The sequence below is a fragment of the Oncorhynchus clarkii genome, chromosome 5, assembly GCF_045791955.1.
Source record: "Oncorhynchus clarkii lewisi isolate Uvic-CL-2024 chromosome 5, UVic_Ocla_1.0, whole genome shotgun sequence".
NCBI lineage: Eukaryota > Metazoa > Chordata > Actinopteri > Salmoniformes > Salmonidae > Oncorhynchus > Oncorhynchus clarkii.
The window spans coordinates 35,915,634-35,938,394 of NC_092151.1; the positions used below are offsets into that span (position 1 = coordinate 35,915,634).

General features: G+C 41.4%; 1 pseudogene; it reads right to left on the bottom strand.

Moving 5' to 3' along the window:
* Nucleotides 1-366: 366 nt before the first annotated feature.
* LOC139409679 (bone morphogenetic protein 1-like) lies at nucleotides 367-22,330 on the bottom strand (annotated as a pseudogene).
* Between the last annotated feature and the right edge of the window lie 431 nt (nucleotides 22,331-22,761).

Here is a 22,761-nt window from a genome sequence, read left to right on the forward strand (position 1 = left end):
TCCCTATAACATGTTACATTTTAGTCATTCAGCAGACACTCTTATCCAGAGAGACTTACAGTATTGAGCGGATCCATTTTTTTTTACCGATACTGGTCCCCTGTGGGAGTCGAACCCACAACCCTGGTGTTTAACATTGCCATGCTCTACCAACTGAGTCAGATATGTACACTGACCATTGTGTATCCTGTACAGTAATACCACCACCCCACTGTTCCTTACAGGCCTGTGGGATCTTTTTAGTTGAGAAAATGAAAATCTTTGGGGGGAATTAAATTAAAGTCTCCCCCACATATCCACCCTGTCATCCACCCTCCCTAATCTAAATGATACAAACTTGAAAACACTGTCTATTGCTGCATGACTTCACTCCTTACAGTTGTGATTGGAGGGTAAAGCTTTGGGCGGTGGGTGGCGGGTGGAGTGTGGGGGGACAGCTATCCAAGCCCCTTCTGCTCGTAGGGAACTGGGAGTATCAAAGCATCGGGGTGCACATTCTCCTCTTAAGTCTGGGGAAGAGGGGTTCATGTGCAAAGGGTCTTTGAACCTTGCGCTGGTGTACCGTACCTGGAATCCCTTCTTATTGCTGGTGACATCAGAACTATATAACGATGGCATCCCCAACAGAGTAAGAGCTCCTCAGGGGGATGAAAGAAAGTGAGCGAGAAAGAGAGAGTCAGAGAGAGTCAGAGAGAGAGAGAGAGGAGAGAGAGTCAGAGAGAGAGAGAAGAAAGAGAGTCAGAGAGAGAGGAGAAAGAGAGTCAGAGAGAGAGAGAGGAGAAAGAGAGTCAGAGAGAGTCAGAGAGAGAGAGGAGAGAGAGAGAGTCAGAGAGGGAGAGGAGAGAGAGTCAGAGTGAGAGAGGAGAGAGAGAAATAATCTTACACTTCTACATTTTAAAAGTATCAAACACCCCTGGCATTTTGTGAAACGCTACATACAGTAAACATATGTACAGTAGCTGTTACAGTCTAGTAGGTGTACTGAAACCTTTGTTCGTCCTTACCCCAGATCCACAGTAACAGCCAAGCCTTGGGGCCTTGATATCAGCACCGTCAAATAGCTCCACGTAGTCGTAGCCGCAGTCTGCTTTTTCCTCAATCTCAAAGGTTTGGAATATGAGCTCTACTCTGTAGCCCTTCTCAGCAGAGACCACCCATTGGCAGTCAGACACCCTTGGGTAGTTGTTATCCCCAAACTGGGCGTGGGAGTAAAGATCTTTGGTCTTGACCTCAGCTTTAATGCTTCCTCCACACTCTGAGAACGCACAGCCACAAAATGAGAGACCGAGGCTTAGAGAAGGAACTCATTCAGATATGGAATGTGCAATTTAGCAACACACAATTCTCTGAGAGCCAGTTATTTTCCCCCAAAAAATTCCACTGCATTCCCTGTGGTATTGTGTAACTTTATACGCGTGAGTTGAAAGAGACCACTAATCACAGAACCAGATGGCAACATGGCCATTATAACCCTCAATTTATGCAGGATTAATTCCTTGAGATGAATCCTCTCATTATTCAGGGGTCCTGACAAAACCACATATGTTGTTCATGCATTACTAACATAATGTACTGTACTTTAGTGATAATATAATACAAACAAAACAAAAAACAGAAATATTGCCATCAGCATACAAGAAGAAATTTGCATCAGTGGACACAAAGCCGATCATTAATGATGAAGGAGGTTAACAATGGTCCCAGGATCAAATCCTTGTGGCCCATCCTTTTCAACCACCTGTAATTGGAGTTGTCTTTGGGATAACGCCTTTTTGATTGATTTGAGAGACAAAATGAGCCATATGGATCAAAGGCCTTGCTAAGATCAATGAATACCTCTTAACTGGCCAGCTGAGATTAATGGATTATTTATTATTATTATCAATATTTTAAATAGGCTATGGCAGTGGATTGACCAGCCCTAAATGAAAAAGGTTGAATAATTGATTATACAATCAATATTAGTTGATTATTCAAATTTCTCTGAAATCAAAAAAAACATGATAGAAGTTCGCAAATCTCCCCGTGCACAAGTAAGAAGGATCCATTTCAGTCCTTTCCTTTCTGGTGTCACAAAATCCAAATGCCAGTGTACGTGTCACCCACCTGCACTGTCTCAAAGCCTCTCTACTGGACTAAGTTGTCAGAGAAGAAGCTCAGGAACATCTTGTTGCCTTTGGAGATGACTGGCGAGGGTTTCTTGGTGCCACAGAAGCATCCTAGACTGGGGGCCCAACCGTCACGCCCATTGTAGATCGCCAGGTGGTTGTAGGCACACTCCGAATGAGCCTCCATGTCGATCTCTTTGAAAACCTGAAAATTGTATGAAGATTCAGCGAGGTAGGTGGTAAGAATCTACATGAACCGTATTCTGATCATGTCTATGTACTGTTACAATGTAAATGACAAGCATGACATAACAGGTGCTATTAAAACAATGCCAATCTTGTCATGATACTAGCAGTAAACATAGAAGTTTGATGATGTGGCCTTGGGTGGTAGAGAGGGCCCAGGTACAGGCCTTCTTGCTGGGGTACTTTTCAGGCCAGTTGGGGCTGGAGGAGAGGCCTGACACACTGCTTACCACATGATCACAGCCGGCTGGAAAAGAAACATCGCCGAACAGCTCAGTAATCCAAGAGGACAGATTATATCCCCAGCTCTTTGATTTCATGAGCCATGTAAAGTAGGATGTCAAGGGCTTTATGTAATTCCTGGATGGATGGATACGGCCTTTCTGGGTGATACGGCCTTTCAATATCAAGCCTGATATTGGGCGTTGTGAGCAGCGCTGGACAGCTACCAATGTGTCTCTGACCCTGGTTCTCCTAAAACACCATCAATGTAGTATGAATCACAACTTCACCATCCCACTCACAGGACAGTCTCAAGGTTTTTAATTGAATAATGAGCTTCTCAGGAAATAAGTATCCCAATATTGAGACCATTGTATTTAAAAAGCTGTCATCAATCATTGTCTTCTGACTAAATGTTGATATTCTTTACTACTCTGAGAGAGCTCACTAGGTTGCAAACTGCTACAGTAAGTGAAGTTAATGAGAACGTCAGGTCCCACCTACAGTACCAGTCAAAGTGGTACTTATTAATTCAAGTTAATTATTTTTTTTTCTTGTTTTTTTTCTTCTACGTTGTAGAATAATAGTGAAGACATAGTGAAGACATCAAAACTATGAAATAATACATGGAATCAGGTAGTAAGCAAAATAGTGTTAAACAAATTTTTGATTTTTGATTCTTCAAAGTAGCCACCCTTTGCCTTGATAACAACTTTGCACGCTCTAGACATTCTCTCAACCAGCTTCACCTGGAATGCTTTTCCAACAGTCTTGAAGGAGTTCTCACATATGCTAAGCACTTGTTGGCTGCTTTTCCTTCACTCTGCGGTCCAACTCATCCCAAACCTTCTCAATTGGGTTGAGGCCGGGTGATTGTGGATGCCAGGTCATCTGATGCAGCACTCCATCACACTCCTTGTTGGTAAAATAGCCCTTACACAACCGAGAGGTGTGTTGGGTCATTGTCCCGTTGAAAAACAAATGATAGTCCCACTAAGCGCAAACCAGATAGGATGGCGTATCTCTGAAGAATGCTGTGGTAGCCATTCTGGTTAGACAGACAGTGTCACCAGCAAAGCACACCCACACCATCACACCTCCTCCTCCTCCTCCATACTTCATGGTGGGAACCAGACATGTGGAGATAATCCGTTCACCTACTCTGCGTCTCACAAAGACAAGGTGGTTGGAACCAAAAATCTCAAATTTGGACACGTCAAACCAAAGGACAAATTTCCACCGGTCTAATGTCCATTGCTCGTGTTTCTTGGCCCAGACAAGTCTTCTTATTATTGGTGTCCTTTAGTAGTGACTGACCTTCATGTCTTAAAAGTAATGATGGACTGTCATTTCTCTTTACTTATTTGAGCTGTTCTTGCCATAATATGGACTTGGTCTTTTACCAAATAGGGCTATCTTCTGTATACCACCTCTACCTTGACACAACACAACTGATTGGCTCAAACACATTTCAGAAGGAAAGAAATTCCACAAATTTACTTATAACAAGGCACACCTGTTAATGGAAATGCATTCCAGGTGACTACATCATGAAGCCGGTTGAGAGAATGCCAAGAGTGTGCAAAGCTGTCATCAAGGCAAAGGGTAGCTACTTTGAAGAATCTCAAATATAAAATGTATGTATTGTATTGATTTGTTTAACACTTTTTTTGGTTACTTGATTACAAATGTGTTATTTCATAGTTTTGATGTCTTCACTATTATTCTACAATGTAGAAAATAGCAACAATAAAGAAAAACCCTTGAATGAGTAGGTGTTCTAAAACTTTTGACTGGAACTGTATGTTGTTCAGTTATTCAATATGCACTAGGGTGTAGACTACAGCTTTACAAAATGAAATAAGCATCCATTATCGTTAAGTAGAGTAATTTTGAATGCCATATTTCGAGTGACATTAGGAAAGAAAAATAACTTTAGCGCTAGCAATGGAAACTGTATACTACGCAAAGTGCAATCATGTCCTCTTGATGCAAAATAAAGTTTAAAAAAATAAAAACGAATGTATCCTCAGATGCCAATCAAAGCTTGATGGAATCATTTTCATAACTGACTTTGAATCAGGTCTTGTTGCTCTGGAATATGTGAAAAGGCTCTTTGCATGTATCCTAGCTTTTTCAAAATCCATTTAGTGCATCGTTGATAATACAACTGTGATGAAGTGCTATGACTGTTCTAAAACCACACTGTTTCCTCGGATAAAGGAGGATTGTTGAGGTGGCAGACACTGAGTTCATGAATAAGTTTGTGTCTAATTGATGTCCAAGTGATAAAGAATATCAACATTTAGTTAGAAGACAGGGACTGATTAGTGTTTTGTAACTACAATGATGTCACAATTGGGATATTTATCTCCTGAGAAGCTCATTATTTCATTAGGACAATTGCTCAGATGGTTATTTGGTGATGTTCGACTGTGGCTTGAGTTGTTTAACACCTTGAGACTGTCCAGTGATGGTGAAGTTGTGTGATTCATACTACGTTGGTGGTGTTTTTAGGAGATGGATAAGTAAGCACCCCTTGCACTCACCCTCACAGCTGTGCCTGTCTGAGGCGAGCTCAAAGCCATGGCCAGAGGCGCATCGGTAGCTGCCCAGGGTATTCACACAACGCTGCTCACAGAGCCCTCTACCACCCACAGAAGCTGTCAGGATATACCATTAAGAAGAAAGGATTCCAGGTGACTACATCATGAAGCCGGTTGAGAGAATGCCAAGAGTGTGCAAAGCTGTCATCAAGGCAAAGGGTAGCTACTTTGAAGAATCTCAAATATAAAATGTATGTATTGTATTGATTTGTTTAACACTTTTTTTGGTTACTTGATTACAAATGTGTTATTTCATAGTTTTGATGTCTTCACTATTATTCTACAATGTAGAAAATAGCAACAATAAAGAAAAACCCTTGAATGAGTAGGTGTTCTAAAACTTTTGACTGGAACTGTATGTTGTTCAGTTATTCAATATGCACTAGGGTGTAGACTACAGCTTTACAAAATGAAATAAGCATCCATTATCGTTAAGTAGAGTAATTTTGAATGCCATATTTCGAGTGACATTAGGAAAGAAAAATAACTTTAGCGCTAGCAATGGAAACTGTATACTACGCAAAGTGCAATCATGTCCTCTTGATGCAAAATAAAGTTTAAAAAAATAAAAACGAATGTATCCTCAGATGCCAATCAAAGCTTGATGGAATCATTTTCATAACTGACTTTGAATCAGGTCTTGTTGCTCTGGAATATGTGAAAAGGCTCTTTGCATGTATCCTAGCTTTTTCAAAATCCATTTAGTGCATCGTTGATAATACAACTGTGATGAAGTGCTATGACTGTTCTAAAACCACACTGTTTCCTCGGATAAAGGAGGATTGTTGAGGTGGCAGACACTGAGTTCATGAATAAGTTTGTGTCTAATTGATGTCCAAGTGATAAAGAATATCAACATTTAGTTAGAAGACAGGGACTGATTAGTGTTTTGTAACTACAATGATGTCACAATTGGGATATTTATCTCCTGAGAAGCTCATTATTTCATTAGGACAATTGCTCAGATGGTTATTTGGTGATGTTCGACTGTGGCTTGAGTTGTTTAACACCTTGAGACTGTCCAGTGATGGTGAAGTTGTGTGATTCATACTACGTTGGTGGTGTTTTTAGGAGATGGATAAGTAAGCACCCCTTGCACTCACCCTCACAGCTGTGCCTGTCTGAGGCGAGCTCAAAGCCATGGCCAGAGGCGCATCGGTAGCTGCCCAGGGTATTCACACAACGCTGCTCACAGAGCCCTCTACCACCCACAGAAGCTGTCAGGATATACCATTAAGAAGAAAGGAACCAGAGGAAGCCGTCACTTCTGCTGCACATTGTATTAATACTTTCACTTCCCTCACATAGTATTTCCAGTCGACAGAAATAAAGAGTTCATAATATACTCCATCTCTTTCATCCAGAAAGGCCGTTGTGAAATCCCATGAAGGAAAAAGAGAAAATGGAGTTAACATTTCTAAGAAACCCTCAGACTTCCCTCCCATTGAATCAGCGTACACTAACCACAACATCATAATGCAAATGGCCAAAGTAAAATGATTGAAACTTTTATTGTGTACACACAGGTGGACATCCTGCCTTCCATCTAAAGCCCACAAATACTAAGTATATAAAATGAACTGATATGCGGAGGAAGACGTAACTCTTTTATTCCATAAGTCAGCCATGTTAGAAGAAGGTTCCACAGATGTTCATGTGAACTAATATATTATGACAAATCCTTCACCGGTAGTAAATGTTGTAAAGGATTTTGGTGCAAAATCACCCAATCCTGTGGCATCTCATCATCATCACTAACACTAGTCACAGATGGACACTATTCTTGATCTCCGATCTTTGAAGTAGTTTGCTGCAAATCCAGCCTTGTTCACTGACCCATCAGACACAAACTTCATCCAGAGCTGGTTGGAGCTGGTCTTGATGTCATCTGGTTTGTCTTAGTCACAGAAGCAGCCCAGCAGTGGAATGCTCTCTGACTTCCCGTTTCTCACCTCCAGGTAGTCATAGGCACAGCGGTCATGCCTCTCAATCTGTGGTAGAGACAGGCAAGGCACATTGGAGAATGTTGACACAGGATGCTCAACTGTCCTACAAATTCACATCTACTCTGCTATGTCGGTTATAAATATGATTATTTCAAATCAAATTGTATTTGTCACATGCGTCGAATACACCATGTGTACACATTATTGCGAAATGCTTACTTAAAAGCCCTTAACCAACAATGCAGTTCAATAAATAGAGTTACGAAAATATTTACTAATATAAACTAAAGTAAACAAAACTCAAAAATTATAATAATAAAAAAGCAACACAAGAAAATGACATAATAACGAGACTATATACAGGGGGTACCGGTACAATGCGGAGTCAATGTGCGTGGGTACAGTTTAGTCGACGTAATTTGTAAAGTTAATATGCATAGATAATAAACCGTGAGTAGCAGTGAGTAGCAGCAGGGAAAAGTACACTGCGCATTCAGCACCACGGACAGAACTCTTGTTAACGGGTATGCACAAAAACACAAGAAAGAGAGAGAGCTCAACATTACATTTAAACTATTCAATCAGTGTGAGGAGTGAAGTCTCTGATGGGCATTGACTAGAGCAGCGAAGTCAGGTATAGTTTCTGACGTCGCTATGCGTCGGATTGCTGAGAGGTGAGAGTCAGAAAGAGATGATCTGTGCCTTGACTTGTTATATTTAATCACTGAAAATGTCTGTTCACATACATTGGTTGACCCAAAAATGTACAAACATCTTTTGAGCATGACTCCTAATCTTTGGAAATGTTGTTAATCGAGAGATGCATAGAACCTCGTCAGTGACATTGTTTTGAATAGTTCTCCAATCACTGCATCAGACTGTACATCAATATGCACAAGTTGCAGGTCAGTGGGAGCGATATCCACATTGAAGGTGAAAGGAGAGGAAACCAACAGCATGTCATTTTCCAACACTTTGAAATCCTCAAAACAACGAGAAAACTCACCGTTCAAAGCACACAGCAGCGATGTGTACTTCTCCCGCTGGTCATCTGATAGTGAACAGACTAGTATGGGAAGGTGGGTGATATTTGTTGGCTTCTACTTGACGGGTCAGGAGGAGTAATTTACCCTTGAAAGCATTGACAAGGCTGTACATCTGATGTGCAAAAAGGCCCTTCCCTTGTAGTTTGGAATTCAGTTCATTCATGAGGCCATGATGTACATGGTGAAGGCAAAGTCAGCCAACCATTCTTTGCCTTGCAGTTGAGGGAAATCCACAAATTTTCCTTTCATTTGCAAAATCTCAGCAATCTCTGACTTCAGGTCCCACACCCTTTTAAGCACCTTTCCCAAACGCAGCCATCTCACGTTTGTGTGGTAGGGGAGATCTGCATGACCTGTGGTTTAACTGCCTGAGGTTTAAAGATTTTGTTCTAATGAAGTTTACCACTTTTGTGACTGTATCCACAACATGACTCATTTTCAGAACACATTTACATTTCACCTCCTGATGAATAATGTAATGCAGGAAAAAAAACAATTCTGATCTGGATTCAGCTCAGCTACTTGATCTTGTATCCTTTTCAAGAGGCCAACGGTTTTTCCTGTCAAGTTTGGGCACTCTTCATTGACTGCACTGAAGCAAACTCCTCTTGTAAGTTCAAAGTCTGGGGTTATGCCTCGTAAGAATATCAACAACTGCACCGTGTCATGTGCGTCATTGCTCTCATCCAGGACCAAGGAGAAATAGGTGAAATCTTTTACCTTGTCTTTCAACTGTTGTTCTATATTCTCTGCAATGTACTCAACACACCATGTCACTGTTTGTCTTGACATGGAAACATTTTCAAACAGCTCTTTCTTGTTGGTGCAAAGTATTGCTGCAGTGTCAATTAAACATTCTTTAATGAATTCGCCCTCAGCGAATGGCTTGCTATGTTTAGCAATTTTGTGGGGCAGTACATAGCTAGCTCTCACAATTTTGTCGTTATTGTATTGTGAAAAGTCATTGCTGCTTTTTCAACGGAGAAAGCAACTATTTCGATGTACTTGCCCTCTGCTCAGAAGACATATTTCTATATTTCTCTGCATGCTTCGCCTGGAAGTGTTGGGACAAGTTGTAGTCTTTCAAGACAGCGATGCTCTCTTTGCACACTAAGCCCACAGCTTTCCCTGATACCTCAATAGATAAATATTTCGATGTCCACTCTCACTGGAACACTCTACATTCAATTGTCTACTTTCCTTTTCTTAGAAATCTTTGAAAAACTCATTTTGGCACAATTTCTAGCTAGCTACTATTTGTAACTGTGACATGTATATCAACCTGCCAGTCACTGCCTGTCCTCATGCAGTTATTTATACGTGCCTTGAAAATAAATGTCCCACAAGCGGGAGGAGTTAAATCATTACACATAGGCGAGTATTCATTGGGCTTTTAATTTGAATAACAAATATGTTTTTCAAAACTTTACTATCACAAAATCTTTACGTGATCTGAGCATGATTCCGCGGGCCATATTGAATCAGGTCGCGGGCCGCATACGGCCCCCCGGGCCAGTATTTGCACAGTCCTGGCCTAGTAAATACACTACCATTCAAAAGTTTGAGGTCACCAAGAAATGTCCTTGTTTTTGAAAGAAAAGCAAAACATTTTGTCCATTAATATAACATCAAATTGACCAGAAATGCAGTGTAGACATTGTTAATGTTGTAAATGACTATTGTAGCTGGAAACGGCTGCTTTTTTATGGAATATCTACTTAGGCGTAGCAGCAGTGCCAGTGAAGGAGTGACAGAAGAGATTGAACAAGCAAGTAATAACGGAAAGGAAGAGTATGGACAGATTCGAAGTGAGGAAGATGAGGTTTTAGATGATCCAGCACTGTGGCCAGAGAAAGTACAAGACCATGAAAGAGAAGCAAGTGTTCGCAGACTAGCCAACAGGTGTGGTGAGGAGACAAAACTGTATAAAATCATGCCCCCAGACTCAGAAGGCAAGCCATTCCCTAACTACTAACAGTACAGTAAGTCAGCAAACAGAAGAGAAAAGGTGCAGAGAGACTGTCTTATTTATAGTAAGAGTGTAAAGGCATTATATTGCATTCGTGTTTCTTTTTTCTCATGAGCAAAGTAAACCATCACCCAGTTCTGAATAGTAAAGATGACTATAAGATATCATCAGTGTAATGGCGGAGGCATGTATGACAAACTACCAGAGAATGAGGAGGGTGTGTTTCACAAGAGCTGTTACTGGAAATGGAAAGATCTGCCGCATACCGTAACAACAGCTACAGGTATAGACAGTCAGCGGCAGAAACAAATCCAGTCAGAAAAAAAACTGAGCACTTCTAGAAAGGATTGTGGATGTGACACTGTACTTAGCATCTAGGAATCTGCCATTCCAGGGGAAATCACTCCATCTTGATGTGCGTAATGGACATTGCCTAGGCTTACTTGAACTGTTGTCAAATTATGACCTGCTATTACGTGAGCACTTACAGAAAGTCAGGGACAAAAAGAAAGGAGCACGGCTGACTCATTACCTCAGCCCTGAGAACCAAAACGAGTTCTCAGGAATATGTGGTCAAAGGGTTTTGAAAGCAGTACTTTATGAAAGAGAAGATGTAATCTATTACTCAGTTATATGTGATGCAACTCCAGACATTTCTCGTACTGAGCAAAATGTATTATTGGTGAGATATGTACAGAAAGATAAAGTTCAGGGAACAGGTGACTGGGAAATAATTGAACGTTGTCTTGAATTTAAAGATTTTGCTAGAAAGACAGGCAGTGAAATATTGGAAGGGCATGGTATTGACATAGCAGATTGCTGTGGTAAAGGCTATGATAATGGTGCAAATATGTCAGAGAAAGTGAAGGGAATTCAAGCAAACATACTGCAAAATAATCCACTGGCCACATACTCACCTTGTGCCTCCCACTCTCTCAACTCTTAATCTTGCGGGATTACATGCAGCTCAGTCGTGCCCGGAACTTTTTGGGCTGTGTGAATCGTCTTTACAAGTGCTAGCCCAGAACGATGGGCCATTCTCAAGGAAAAGACTGGCTCCTGTCTTAAACGCCTTTCAGACACACGATGGAGTGAGCATACTGCTGTGGTCCAACCAGTGGTAACTAATTTACCGTCTATCATCAAGGCCCTAGACATGCTTCTTGCTACCTGCAGCCTGACAAACGAAGCCAAATCTGAGGCAAAAGGTCTGAAAAGCTGCTTCATGTCTTTCAAGGCAATCTTTCCGCTCACTTTCTGGGTAAAGGTTTTGCAGTGCATTGAGAATTAAGCCTAATTCTTCCATCAGGAAATATTTCTCTGCACACTGAAGCAGCTCACATTAAGGCACTACAGGAAGAAATACAGGCTCTGTGTAATCAATGGGACGCTCTTCTGGCAGAAGCCTCCACGGTGGCAAATGAAATGGGTGGAACTACTCAGATTCACAGTGAACAGAGGAGCCGCCAGAAAAAAAGAAAACGTTTCCCTGATGAGACTGAAGATGACATAGCAGATGAACAGAAGTCAGACACTGGATTTCTCAACACACTGTTATATGTGGCTCTGGATAGTATGAACAATCATTTGGACATGCGGTTCCACACGATTGCAATTATATGCGAGGAGTTTTCACCATCACTTACATTTAGGAAAATGACTGAAAACAAAATGTGTGTATCTTGCCACAAATTGAGAAACAAGTACTCCAAAGATCTCACAGATGGATTTGAAAATGAAGTGTGACATCTAAAGACGATATATGGTGCCACTTTTTCAGATGGTCTTTCTCCTGTAGAGATCCTAACGGACATCCACAAGATGCAGCTGCAGAGCATTTTTGGAGAGGTGTGCATTGCACTGTGAATCTTCTGTACAATGCCTGGAACAGTTGCTGGAGGTGAACGTGCCTTCAGTAAGCTGAAACTTATAAAGAACTATCGGAGATCTACAATGTGCCAAGTCAGGTTGAACAGCCTGCCATCCTTCAATTGAAAACCAGTTAGCTAGAAAATTTAACTTGAAAGACATTATAAATGGGTTTGCTTACAAGAAGGCTCGACACTGGGCTCTTGGGGCAGTGTAATATGAGTTTTGTTTACAGGGAACAAACACAAGGACAACTGCCTTAACCTGTTCTACCCAAGCCTGCCCGGGGATGGGCAAAATACTGTTTCAGAGTATTTTCTGCCATGGTTTATCTCCTGTTGAACTTACTCAGGAATGCCCACATAATGTCTTGACACTGCATTTGCAGTTTCACACACGCTTGTTCTCTGTCGGTACCACATTGATGCCGCAGTCCATATAGTTCAGGATTTTTAAAAACATTTTGGGTACGTTATTTAGTCACATATTTAGGAATTATGCATAGGGCAGAAGAATTGGCAATAAGAATTGGCAATAAATGATTTAATCTGAAACATATATTAATGATTTAATCCAATACCATATACATATACACATACCATATACACTGCTCAAAAAAATTAAGGGAACACTAAAATAACACATCCTAGATCTGAATGAATGAAATATTCTTATTAAATACTTTTTTCTTTACATAGTTTAATGTGCTGACAACAAAATCACACAAAAATTATCAATGGAAATCAAATGTATCAACCCATGGAGGTCTGGATTTGGAGTCACACTCAAAATTAAAGTGGAAAACCACACTACAGGCTGATCCAACGTTGATGTAATGTCCTTAAAACAAATCAAAATGAGGCTCAGTAGTGTGTATGGGCTCCACGTGCCTGTGTGACCTCCCTACAACGCCTGGGCATGCTCCTGATGAGGTGGCGGATGGTCTCCTGAGGGATCTCCTCCCAGACCTGGACTAAAGCATCCGCAAACCCCTGGACAGTCTGTGGTGCAACGTGGCGTTGGTGGATGGAGCGAGACATGATGTCCCAGATGTGCTCAATTGGATTCAGGTCAGGGGAATGGGCGGGCCAGTCCATAGCATCAATGCCTTCCTCTTGCAGGAACTGCTGACACACTCCAGCCACATGAGGTCTAGCATTGTCTTGCATTAGGAGGAACCCAGGGCCAACCGCACCAGCATATGGTCTCACAAGGGGTCTGAGGATCTCATCTCGGTACCTAATGGCAGTCAGGCTACCTCTGGCGAGCACATGGAGCACAAAGAAATGCCACCCCACACCATGACTGACCCACCGCCAAACCGGTCATGCTGGAGGATGTTGCAGGCAGCCGAATGTTCTCCACGGCGTCTCCAGACTCTGTCACGTCTGTCACATGTGCTCAGTGTGAACCTGCTTTCATCTGTGAAGAGCACAGGGCGCCAGTGGCGAATTTGCCAATCTTGGTGTTCTCTGGCAAATGCCAAACGTCCTGCACGGTGTTGGGCTGTAAGCACAACCCCCACCTGTGGACGTCGGGCCCTCATACCACCCTCATGGAGTCTGTTTCTGACCGTTTGAGCAGACACATGCACATTTGTGGCCTGCTGTAGGTCATTTTGCAGGGCTCTGGCAGTGCTCCTCCTGCTCCTCCTTGCACAAAGGCGGAGGTAGCGGTCCTGCTGCTGGGTTGTTGCCCTCCTACGGCCTCCTCCACATCTCCTGATGTACTGGCCTGTCTCCTGGTAGCGCCTCCATGCTCTGGACACTACGCTGACAGACACAGCAAACCTTCTTGCCACAGCTCGCATTGATGTGCAATCCTGGATGAGCTGCACTACCTGAGCCACTTGTGTGGGTTGTAGACTCCGTCTCATGCTACCACTAGAGTGAAAGCACAGCCAGCATTCAAAAGTGACCAAAACATCAGCCAGGAAGCATAGGAACTGAGAAGTGGTCTGTGGTCACCACCTGCAGAACCACTCCTTTATTGAGGGTGTCTTGCTAATTGCCTATAATTTCCACCTGTTGTCTATTCCATTTGCACAACAGCATGTGAAATTTATTGTCAATCAGTGTTGCTTCCTAAGTGGACAGTTTGATTTCACAGAAGTGTGATTGACTTGGAGTTACATTGTGTTGTTTAAGTGTTCCCTTTATTTTTTTGAGCAGTGTATTAAAAAACAAGTCACCAATTGTGTAGTTATTTATAGTAAAGCATCATAAAAATCTCATGACACAGACAACTTTTGCTAACATTTGGAACCAAAATTGTTTGCAGTAATATTAATATAGGCAAAGGATGAAGGTGGAAACTAGAATCTGCACAATTGTAGTATAGAGCAGCAGAAGCTTATAGTTAGTACATTGATAACACATATTGTTCAGTACATTATTTTAATCTGAATCATTCTGATTTTTATGTTAGGGGCCCGGTAATCATTCAGGCAGGTTACCTTCGCTTTCTTGGGCACAGGGACTATGGTGGTCTGTTTGAAACATGTAGGTATTACAGACTCGGTGAGGGGAGATTAAAAATGTCAGTGAAGACACTTGCCAGTTGGTCCGCGTATGCTTCAAGTATACGTCCTGGCAGAGGTGTGGATTCGAGTCACATGACTTGAACTCGAGTCAGACTCGAGTCACAAATATGATGACTTGCAACTCGACTTTGACTTTAACAACAATGACTCGTGACTTGACTTGACCTTTAGCCTTATGACTTATGACTTGATACCTTCCCCAAGCCCAAATATTAAAAATGATGCCATTAAAAAAAAGTGTGCAGCGCATCAACTCTTCATTTAACGGATTACAGTTTGAATCGGACAGCAGCCAATCAAATTGTGCCAGCTGAGAAAAGGTTGTGCGTGGCTGTGCAGAGGAACGTTCAGGGACACATTATTGCATTTCTGTTAGTCACATGTCTGTGGAACTTGTTCAGTTTATGTCTCAGTTGTTGAATCTTGTTATGTTTATACAAATATTAACACATGTTAAGTTTGCTGAAAATAAACGCAGTTGACAGTGAGAGAACATTTATTATTTTGCTGAGTTTAAAATATTAGCTCAAAAGTACCTAAATATAAACCGGCACCTAAATATAAACAGTACAGTCACCCAAAATAATTTCCGGCATCTATTTCAGTCTAAGTCAAGCACTGCATACAAGTACATGATTGAGTGAAAATGACATTCCACTTCCCTTTCTGCTTCATAATCTTTACCTCAAATGACTGGAAGGAGAGGCCCACATGGAAATCCTGTGCTACTGTGATCTTCCACACACACTCCTTGCTGGGCCGGTAGTCATCCGGGTAGTTAGGTGACTGGATCTGGCCATTGTTCCTGTTCACCTCTCCCCCACAGATGGCTGGTGAGAGAGGAAGGGGAGGTACACCTTCCATGAATTCTTCTAACAACAATATCAACTTCCCTCTTTTTTTAAATCAAGGGAATATAGTGGCAAAACATGAGTTTTGTGTTAGTGTTTATAGCGCTTACGTAATTTGAATATTGCAGAAAACTAAGGCTTTTCAGACACTAAAAGAAGGACATTTAGACAATATATAGACAATATGGTCAATGGTGAAATGGCTGATACATACATGGCTGAGAAACCCTTGCCCACCCAGTTTCTGCTGCTCCTGGAATCTATCCATAGCCGACAGTCCGTGGAAACAATGAGGCCAGGTAGACTGTCCCCACAGTAACGTCCTGATATGAAAGATAAACAAATAAAAACACAACATCAACAACTCCAGGGTAATGACTAATAACAACACTGAGGCGGGCAGCTCTTAGTTAATCTCAGTTACACAGACAGCTGGTGAAGTCTGATCTTTATGCATCAGTGTATTATTCTGAACATATTGTACATTCTATTGAAATTCTCTACATTTTCATAAACTGTTCTGCTCTAGGAATTCAAAATCTCAGGTGAACATTAAATTAGGCACAGATGTTTTCTAAATTACTTACATTTTTTCTCAGTCGCTTTTGTGCATTTCTTAGATCAAAAGTGCAATTCTTGATACTACTTGTACAAATTCCAAATCATCTAGTCACTTGTGCACATCAATAAAGCAATTTCTTATTCCTTTGAACAAATTGCATTTGATAATGTACAAGTGTCAGCTTTTTTCCACATTATCAATTGCTCATGTCATGTTGATCAAAATATAGTAGATGGTTCTCTGTTGAATAGTCTTACCCCTCAAAACATCTAGGCATTAGTTCCTTGCATAAGCCATTACATGCAAAATTGTTGAACTATTTGTCATAAACTGTCAAGCATAGTTTTACACATTTCTATTAGACCTTTTGTACAAAAACGTGAATTGATGAATCGTGCAGGTGAAATTGACCCTCACTCATGAAGGAATGTAAAGTGTTAGTTCAACCAACAATTAACCAGTTGTCTAAATTGCTCAAAGGTGCATCTCATGAAGAATCAATTGGCAAGCATATATAGACAGACCACAAGACAGCGTTGCAATTTTCCAATAATGGATGGACCAGGAAACGAACAGGGTCAACAGCCAAGAGGAGGAAGAAGAGGAGCAAGGATGCGTGGTGGAAGGCAAAACAGAGGAAGAGGCAGAAGAGGACATAGGCGCATATCTGATGACATAAGGGCCACTATTGTAGACCATGTTGTCAATCATGGCCTTACAATGGCTGAGGCGGGTCGAAGTGTGCAGCTGAATATTGGGAGATCAACCGTGTCCTCAATAGTTCAAACGTTTAGAAGAGAGAACAGGTATGTCCACCAATGTGCAGTGCACTGTTACTGTATATAAGCAGTATACTGTATACTTTCTACATATTACAGTAGTCCACTTGTATTTCACAGCATACAGAAATATACTCTATACAGATACATACTGCACCTTACATGCACCCACCTGTATGTTTTACAGTAAAATGTGTGTTCGCATAGTTTTTGTCTATGTGAAAGTGTGCGATGCATCACTGCATTTTTCCCCACATAGGACTGCAAGATTACCTCAAACCGGTGGCAGAGGACGCCTTTTCACACCTCAACAGGAGGAGGCTATTTGCACCATGGTCCTAGCAAACAATGCCATGAGACTCAGGGAAATACAAACGACCATTATAGAAGACAACGATGTCTTTGAAAACATCCATACGGTTATCATCTCAACCATCGACAGAGTGCTGCATAGAAACCAGATGAGTATGAAACACCTGTACCGTGTACCATTCCAAAGGAATGAGGACAGAGTTAAGGAGCTACGGTACCAGTATGTACAGGTAAAACATATATCTATGTAACTACTTTACAGCAACATTTTATAGTGATACATAGTACAGTAAGCATAAACTGCACACATTTCCATTGCTGTGGAAGGAACATGCAATATATGTACATTTTATGTCACTCTTCCTTACCAAAACAAATTCAACTGTGTGTTCTGGGATATAGCGTATAATGGAGTTGGAATCAAGTGAACCCTCTCACAACTTTGTATACGTGGATGAGGCTGGCTTCAACCTGACCAAATGCAGAAGGCGGGGTCGGAATATCATCAATCACAGAGCTACTGTGGATTTGCCAGGCCAACGGGGAGGAAATATCACCATGTGTGCTGCTGTTTCGGAGCATGGTGTCCTAACCCATATCCCCCTTATAGGGCCATACAACACCCAGCATCTACTCAACTTTTTAGAGACTCTCTACAGGGCTCTCATCCCTGATGATGAGAGGGGTCTGTTTAGAGAGGATTTGCCAAAGTATGTGGTCATTTGTGATAATGTGAGTTTCCATCGATCAAAAGGCAATGGTTTGTGACCCACCCGAGGATGCTCATAGAATTCCTCCCACCTTATTCACCATTCCTTAACCCAATTGAGGAGTTATTTTCAGCATGGAGGTGGGAGGTGTACGATCGTCAGCCACACACACAGATGACCCTGCTGGCTGCAATGGATGCAGCATGTGAGGACATCACAGTAGACGCCTGCAGAGGATGGATAAGGCATTCCAAAAGATTCTTTCCACGTTGCATTGGAAGGGAAAATATCCGGTGTGATGTGGATGAGAATATGTGGGCCGACAGACAGGAACGTCTGGATGTGTAGAGACAGCACAACAGTGCTGCGGGCAAAGTTGTGCCTTAGGGGTGGTTTCCTGTGTTTCTTTCTAATTTAGTTTTGTTTCCTTTGTGCCCCTTGGGTTGTCCAGTCTCTTTCAATCCATACCCCACATACAGTAATATGTAAATAGTACTGTTGAAATTGATATATGCCATAGAAGTGCAGCCTTGTGCATTTTCAATACAGTAACTGTCATCCAAACTGTAGCCTAAGTTTACATCAGGTAATACTGTCAAAGTACACAGTTACATTGACAACATGCCTAAACATTTTGACGACATTGTTTGTGAACAATGACTCAATGACTTATCATTCTGATGACACTGACATGATCATTGGCATGAATATTTACTTTTGAGAGATGTACTAAGGATTTTTAGTGACTGACTAGCTTTAGAAATATATATATTGTATATTGCAGTTTGTACAAATTGTTCTGAGAAATGCACTTATTATTTTGCATATGTTAGGGATGATGTGAAAAATGCACCAAAGCGACTGAGAAAAACTGTATTGGCAGATGTAGACAGCAGGCCTCTCTGAAGAGTTCCCTGTGGATGGGTTCCACTCTAAATCTTCATCCATGTAAAGACCTATTTCTCCAGAACTAATTTCCCTCCTCCACATGGTCATACCAATACAAGTGAGTCCTGTAGAGGTCCATGGAGGTAAGGTTCAAAATGATCTGTGAGAGACAGACAGACAGACAGACAGGCCGACAGACAGACAGGCCGACAGACAGACAGGCCGACAGACAGACAGGCCGACAGACAGACAGGCCGACAGACAGACAGACAGACAGACAGACAGACAGGCCGACAGACAGACAGACAGACAGGCCGACAGACAGACAGACAGACAGACAGACAGACAGACAGACAGACAGACAGACAGACAGACAGACAGACAGACAGACAGTGAGAGAGAAAAGAAAGGAAGGAGTAAAGTTTGTTAAGGGTAGCACACTACATTTGAGTCATTTAGCAGGCACTCAAATCAAATCAAAGTTTATTTGTCACGTGCGTCGAATATAACAGATGTAGACCTTACAGTGAAATGCTTACTTACAGGCTCTAACCAATAGTGCAAAAAGGTATTAAGTGAACAATAGGTAGGTAAAGAAATAAAATCACAGTAAAAAGACAGGCTATATACAGTAGCGAGGCTATAAAAGTAGCGAGACTACATACAGACACCGGTTAGTCAGGCTGATTGAGGTAGTATGTACATGTAGATACGGTTAAAGTGACTATGCATATATGATGAACAGAGAGTAGCAGTAGCGTAAAAGAGGGATTGGCGGGTGGTGGGTGGTGGGACACAGTGCAGATAGCCCGGTTAGCCAATGTGCAGGAACACTGGTTGGTCAGCCCAATTGAGGTTGTATGTACATGAATGTATAGTTAAAGTAACTATGCATATATAATAAACAGAGAGTAGCAGCAGTGTAAAAAGAGGGGTTGGGGGGGCACACAATGCAAATAGTCCGGGTAGCCATTTGATTACCTGTTCAGGAGTCTTATGGCTTGGGGGTAAAAAACTGTTGAGAAGCCTTTTTGTCCTAGACTTGGCACTCCGGTACCGCTTGCCATGCGGTAGTAGAGAGAACAATCTATAACTGGGGTGGCTGGGGTCTTTGACAATTTTTAGGGCCTTCCTCTGACACTGCCTGGTGTAGAGGTCCTGGATGGCAGGCAGCTTAGACCCAGTGATGTGCTGGGCCGTACGCACTACCCTCTGTAGTTCCTTGCGGTCAGAGGTCGAGCAATTGCCATACCAAGTAGTGATGCAACCAGAGCGACTTACAGGAGCAATTAGGGTTAAGTGCCTTGCTGAAGGGCACATTGACAGATTTCTCACCAATTCGGGAATCAAACAAGCAACCTTTCGGTTACTGGCTCAATGCTCTTAAAATTTCTTATGGCCTTTGGGGCAGTATTGAGTGGCTTGGATGAATAAGGTGCCCAGACGTGCCCAGAGTAAACTGCCTGCTCCGCAGTCCCAGTTGCTAATATATGCATATTATTAGTATATTTTGATAGGAAACACTCTGAAGTTTCTAAACTGTTTGAATGATGTCTGTGAGTATTACAGAACTCATATGGCAGGCAAAGAGAGAGAAAATCAAACCAGGAAGTGGGAAATCTGAGGTTGGTTGATTTTCAACTCAGCCCCTGTTGAATTTACAGTGGGATATTGGTCATCTTGCACTTCCTAAGGCTTCCACTAGATGTCAATCGTCTTTAGACGCCATGGTCACGCGCATTTCACATGAGAGGTATCTCCTGTTCCTTTGCTTTTCTGAAGACAAAGGAATTCTCCGGTTGGAATATTATTAAAGATTTATGTTAAAAACATCCTAAAGATTGATTCCAACCATTGTTTGACAAGTTTCTACGTTCTGTAACGGAACTTTTTGACATTTCGTCTGCAACTAGTGAAGGCGCTTCTTGAGTTTTGATTTGTTTACCAAACGCGCTAACAAAAGTAGCTATTTGGACATAAATGATGGACATTATCGAACAAATCAAACATATATTGTGGACCTGGGATTCCTGGGAGTGCATTCTGATGAAGATCATCAAAGGTAAGTTAATATTTATAATGTTATTTCTGACTTCTGCTGACTCCAACATGGCGGATACATGTATTTGTTCTCTGAGCGCTGTTCTCAGATTATAGCATGGTTTTCTTTTTCCGTAAAGCTTTTTGGAAATCTGACACAGCGGTTGCATTAAGGAGAAGTATATATTTAATTCCATGTATAACACTTGTATTTTCATCAACATTTATGATAAGTATTTCTGTAAATTGATGTGGCTCTCTGCAAAATCACTGGATGTTTTTGGAACTACTGAACACAACGCTCCCAATGTATACTGAGATTTTTTGATATAAATATTAACTTTACCGAACAAAACATACATGTATTGTGTAACATGAAGTCCTATGAGTGTCATCTGATGAAGATCATCAAAGGTTAGTGATGAATTTTATCTCTATTTGTGCTTTTTGTGACTCCTCTCTTTGGCTGGAAAAATGGCTGTGTTTTCTGTGGCTTGGCTCTGACCTAACATAATCGTTTGTGGTGCTTTCGCTGTAAAGCTTATTTGAAATCGGACACTGTGATGGGATTAACAACAAGATTACCTTTAAAATGGTATAAGATACTTGTATGCTTGAGGAATTTTAATTATGAGATTTATGTTGTTTTGAATTTGGCGCCCTGCACTTTCACTGGCTGTTGTCATATCGATCCCGTTAACGGGATTTCAGCCCTAAGAGGTTTTAACCGCTAGGAAAACTGCTGCTCCCAAGAAATCCACAAAAAATGGTGATTTAAACCTACAACCCATTGGCTGCAAGGCAGGGATTCAACTCCAGAGCCACAGACTCCTGAGGCTATTAAGAGGCTATTTCTGAACAATTCTAGACAGGGAAGACTGAAGCCAATGCACTTCAATAAAATTCAACCAGAACTATCATCTCCTTTGGTTGTAGGATACGATTTGTTTGTTGTCAAGTGAACTGACAGAACTCACTGAGAAACTCACTGCACAGATATGAACTGAGCTTGACGGCTAGCCTGTTTTCAACCTACTTTCTCTTCAGGTGTGACAGAGATCCTCCAGATACAGTGGACGTAGGCTGCATATCCATTGGGATAACCAGGAGAGGAGAAGTTTCCACTACTGTCCTGTAGGCGGTCCCCACACCCTGCCCACAAAACACAACACAGCACACAGTGAAAAAGAAACACACTCTAAACACACCACAGAAATGGTTACAGTAAGCTACAATAGAGAAACTTTGCTGGGATACAAAAGACAAGCTTTCGTTTCAGCTGTCTCAACTAAGATTTCCCTTAGCCTTAAAAAGGAGGCATAATACCAAGCACTTGACAGTTCCAATACTGGAAAATAACCATTCATCCTAGACATCACCATCATTAACAACAGTTCCATCACTAGAAAATAACCATTCATCCTAGATATCACCATCATTAACAACAGTTCCAATACTGGAAAATAACCATTCATCCTAGATATCACCATCATTAACAACAGTTCCAGCACTGGAAAATAACCATTCATCCTAGATATCACCATCATTAACAACAGTTCCAGCACTGGAAATAACCATTCATCCTAGATATCACCATCATTAACAACAGTTCCAGCATTCATTCCAGCATTCATCCTAGACATTCATCCTAGACATAACCATTCATCCTAGACATCACCATCATTAACAACAGTTCCAATACTGGAAAATAACCATTCATCCTAGACATCACCATCATTAACAACAGTTCCAATACTGGAAAATAACCATTCATCCTAGACATCACCATCATTAACAACAGTTCCAATACTGGAAAATAACCATTCATCCTAGACATCACCATCATTAACAACAGTTCCAATACTGGAAAATAACCATTCATCCTAGACATCACCATCATTAACAACAGTTCCAATACTGGAAAATAACCATTCATCCTAGACATCACCATCATTAACAACAGTTCCATCACTAGAAAATAACCATTCATCCTAGACATCACCATCATTAAAACCTCTTACTTCTACCCCCTCCTTTTTTGAAAATTCTGTTAAAAATCGCGCAA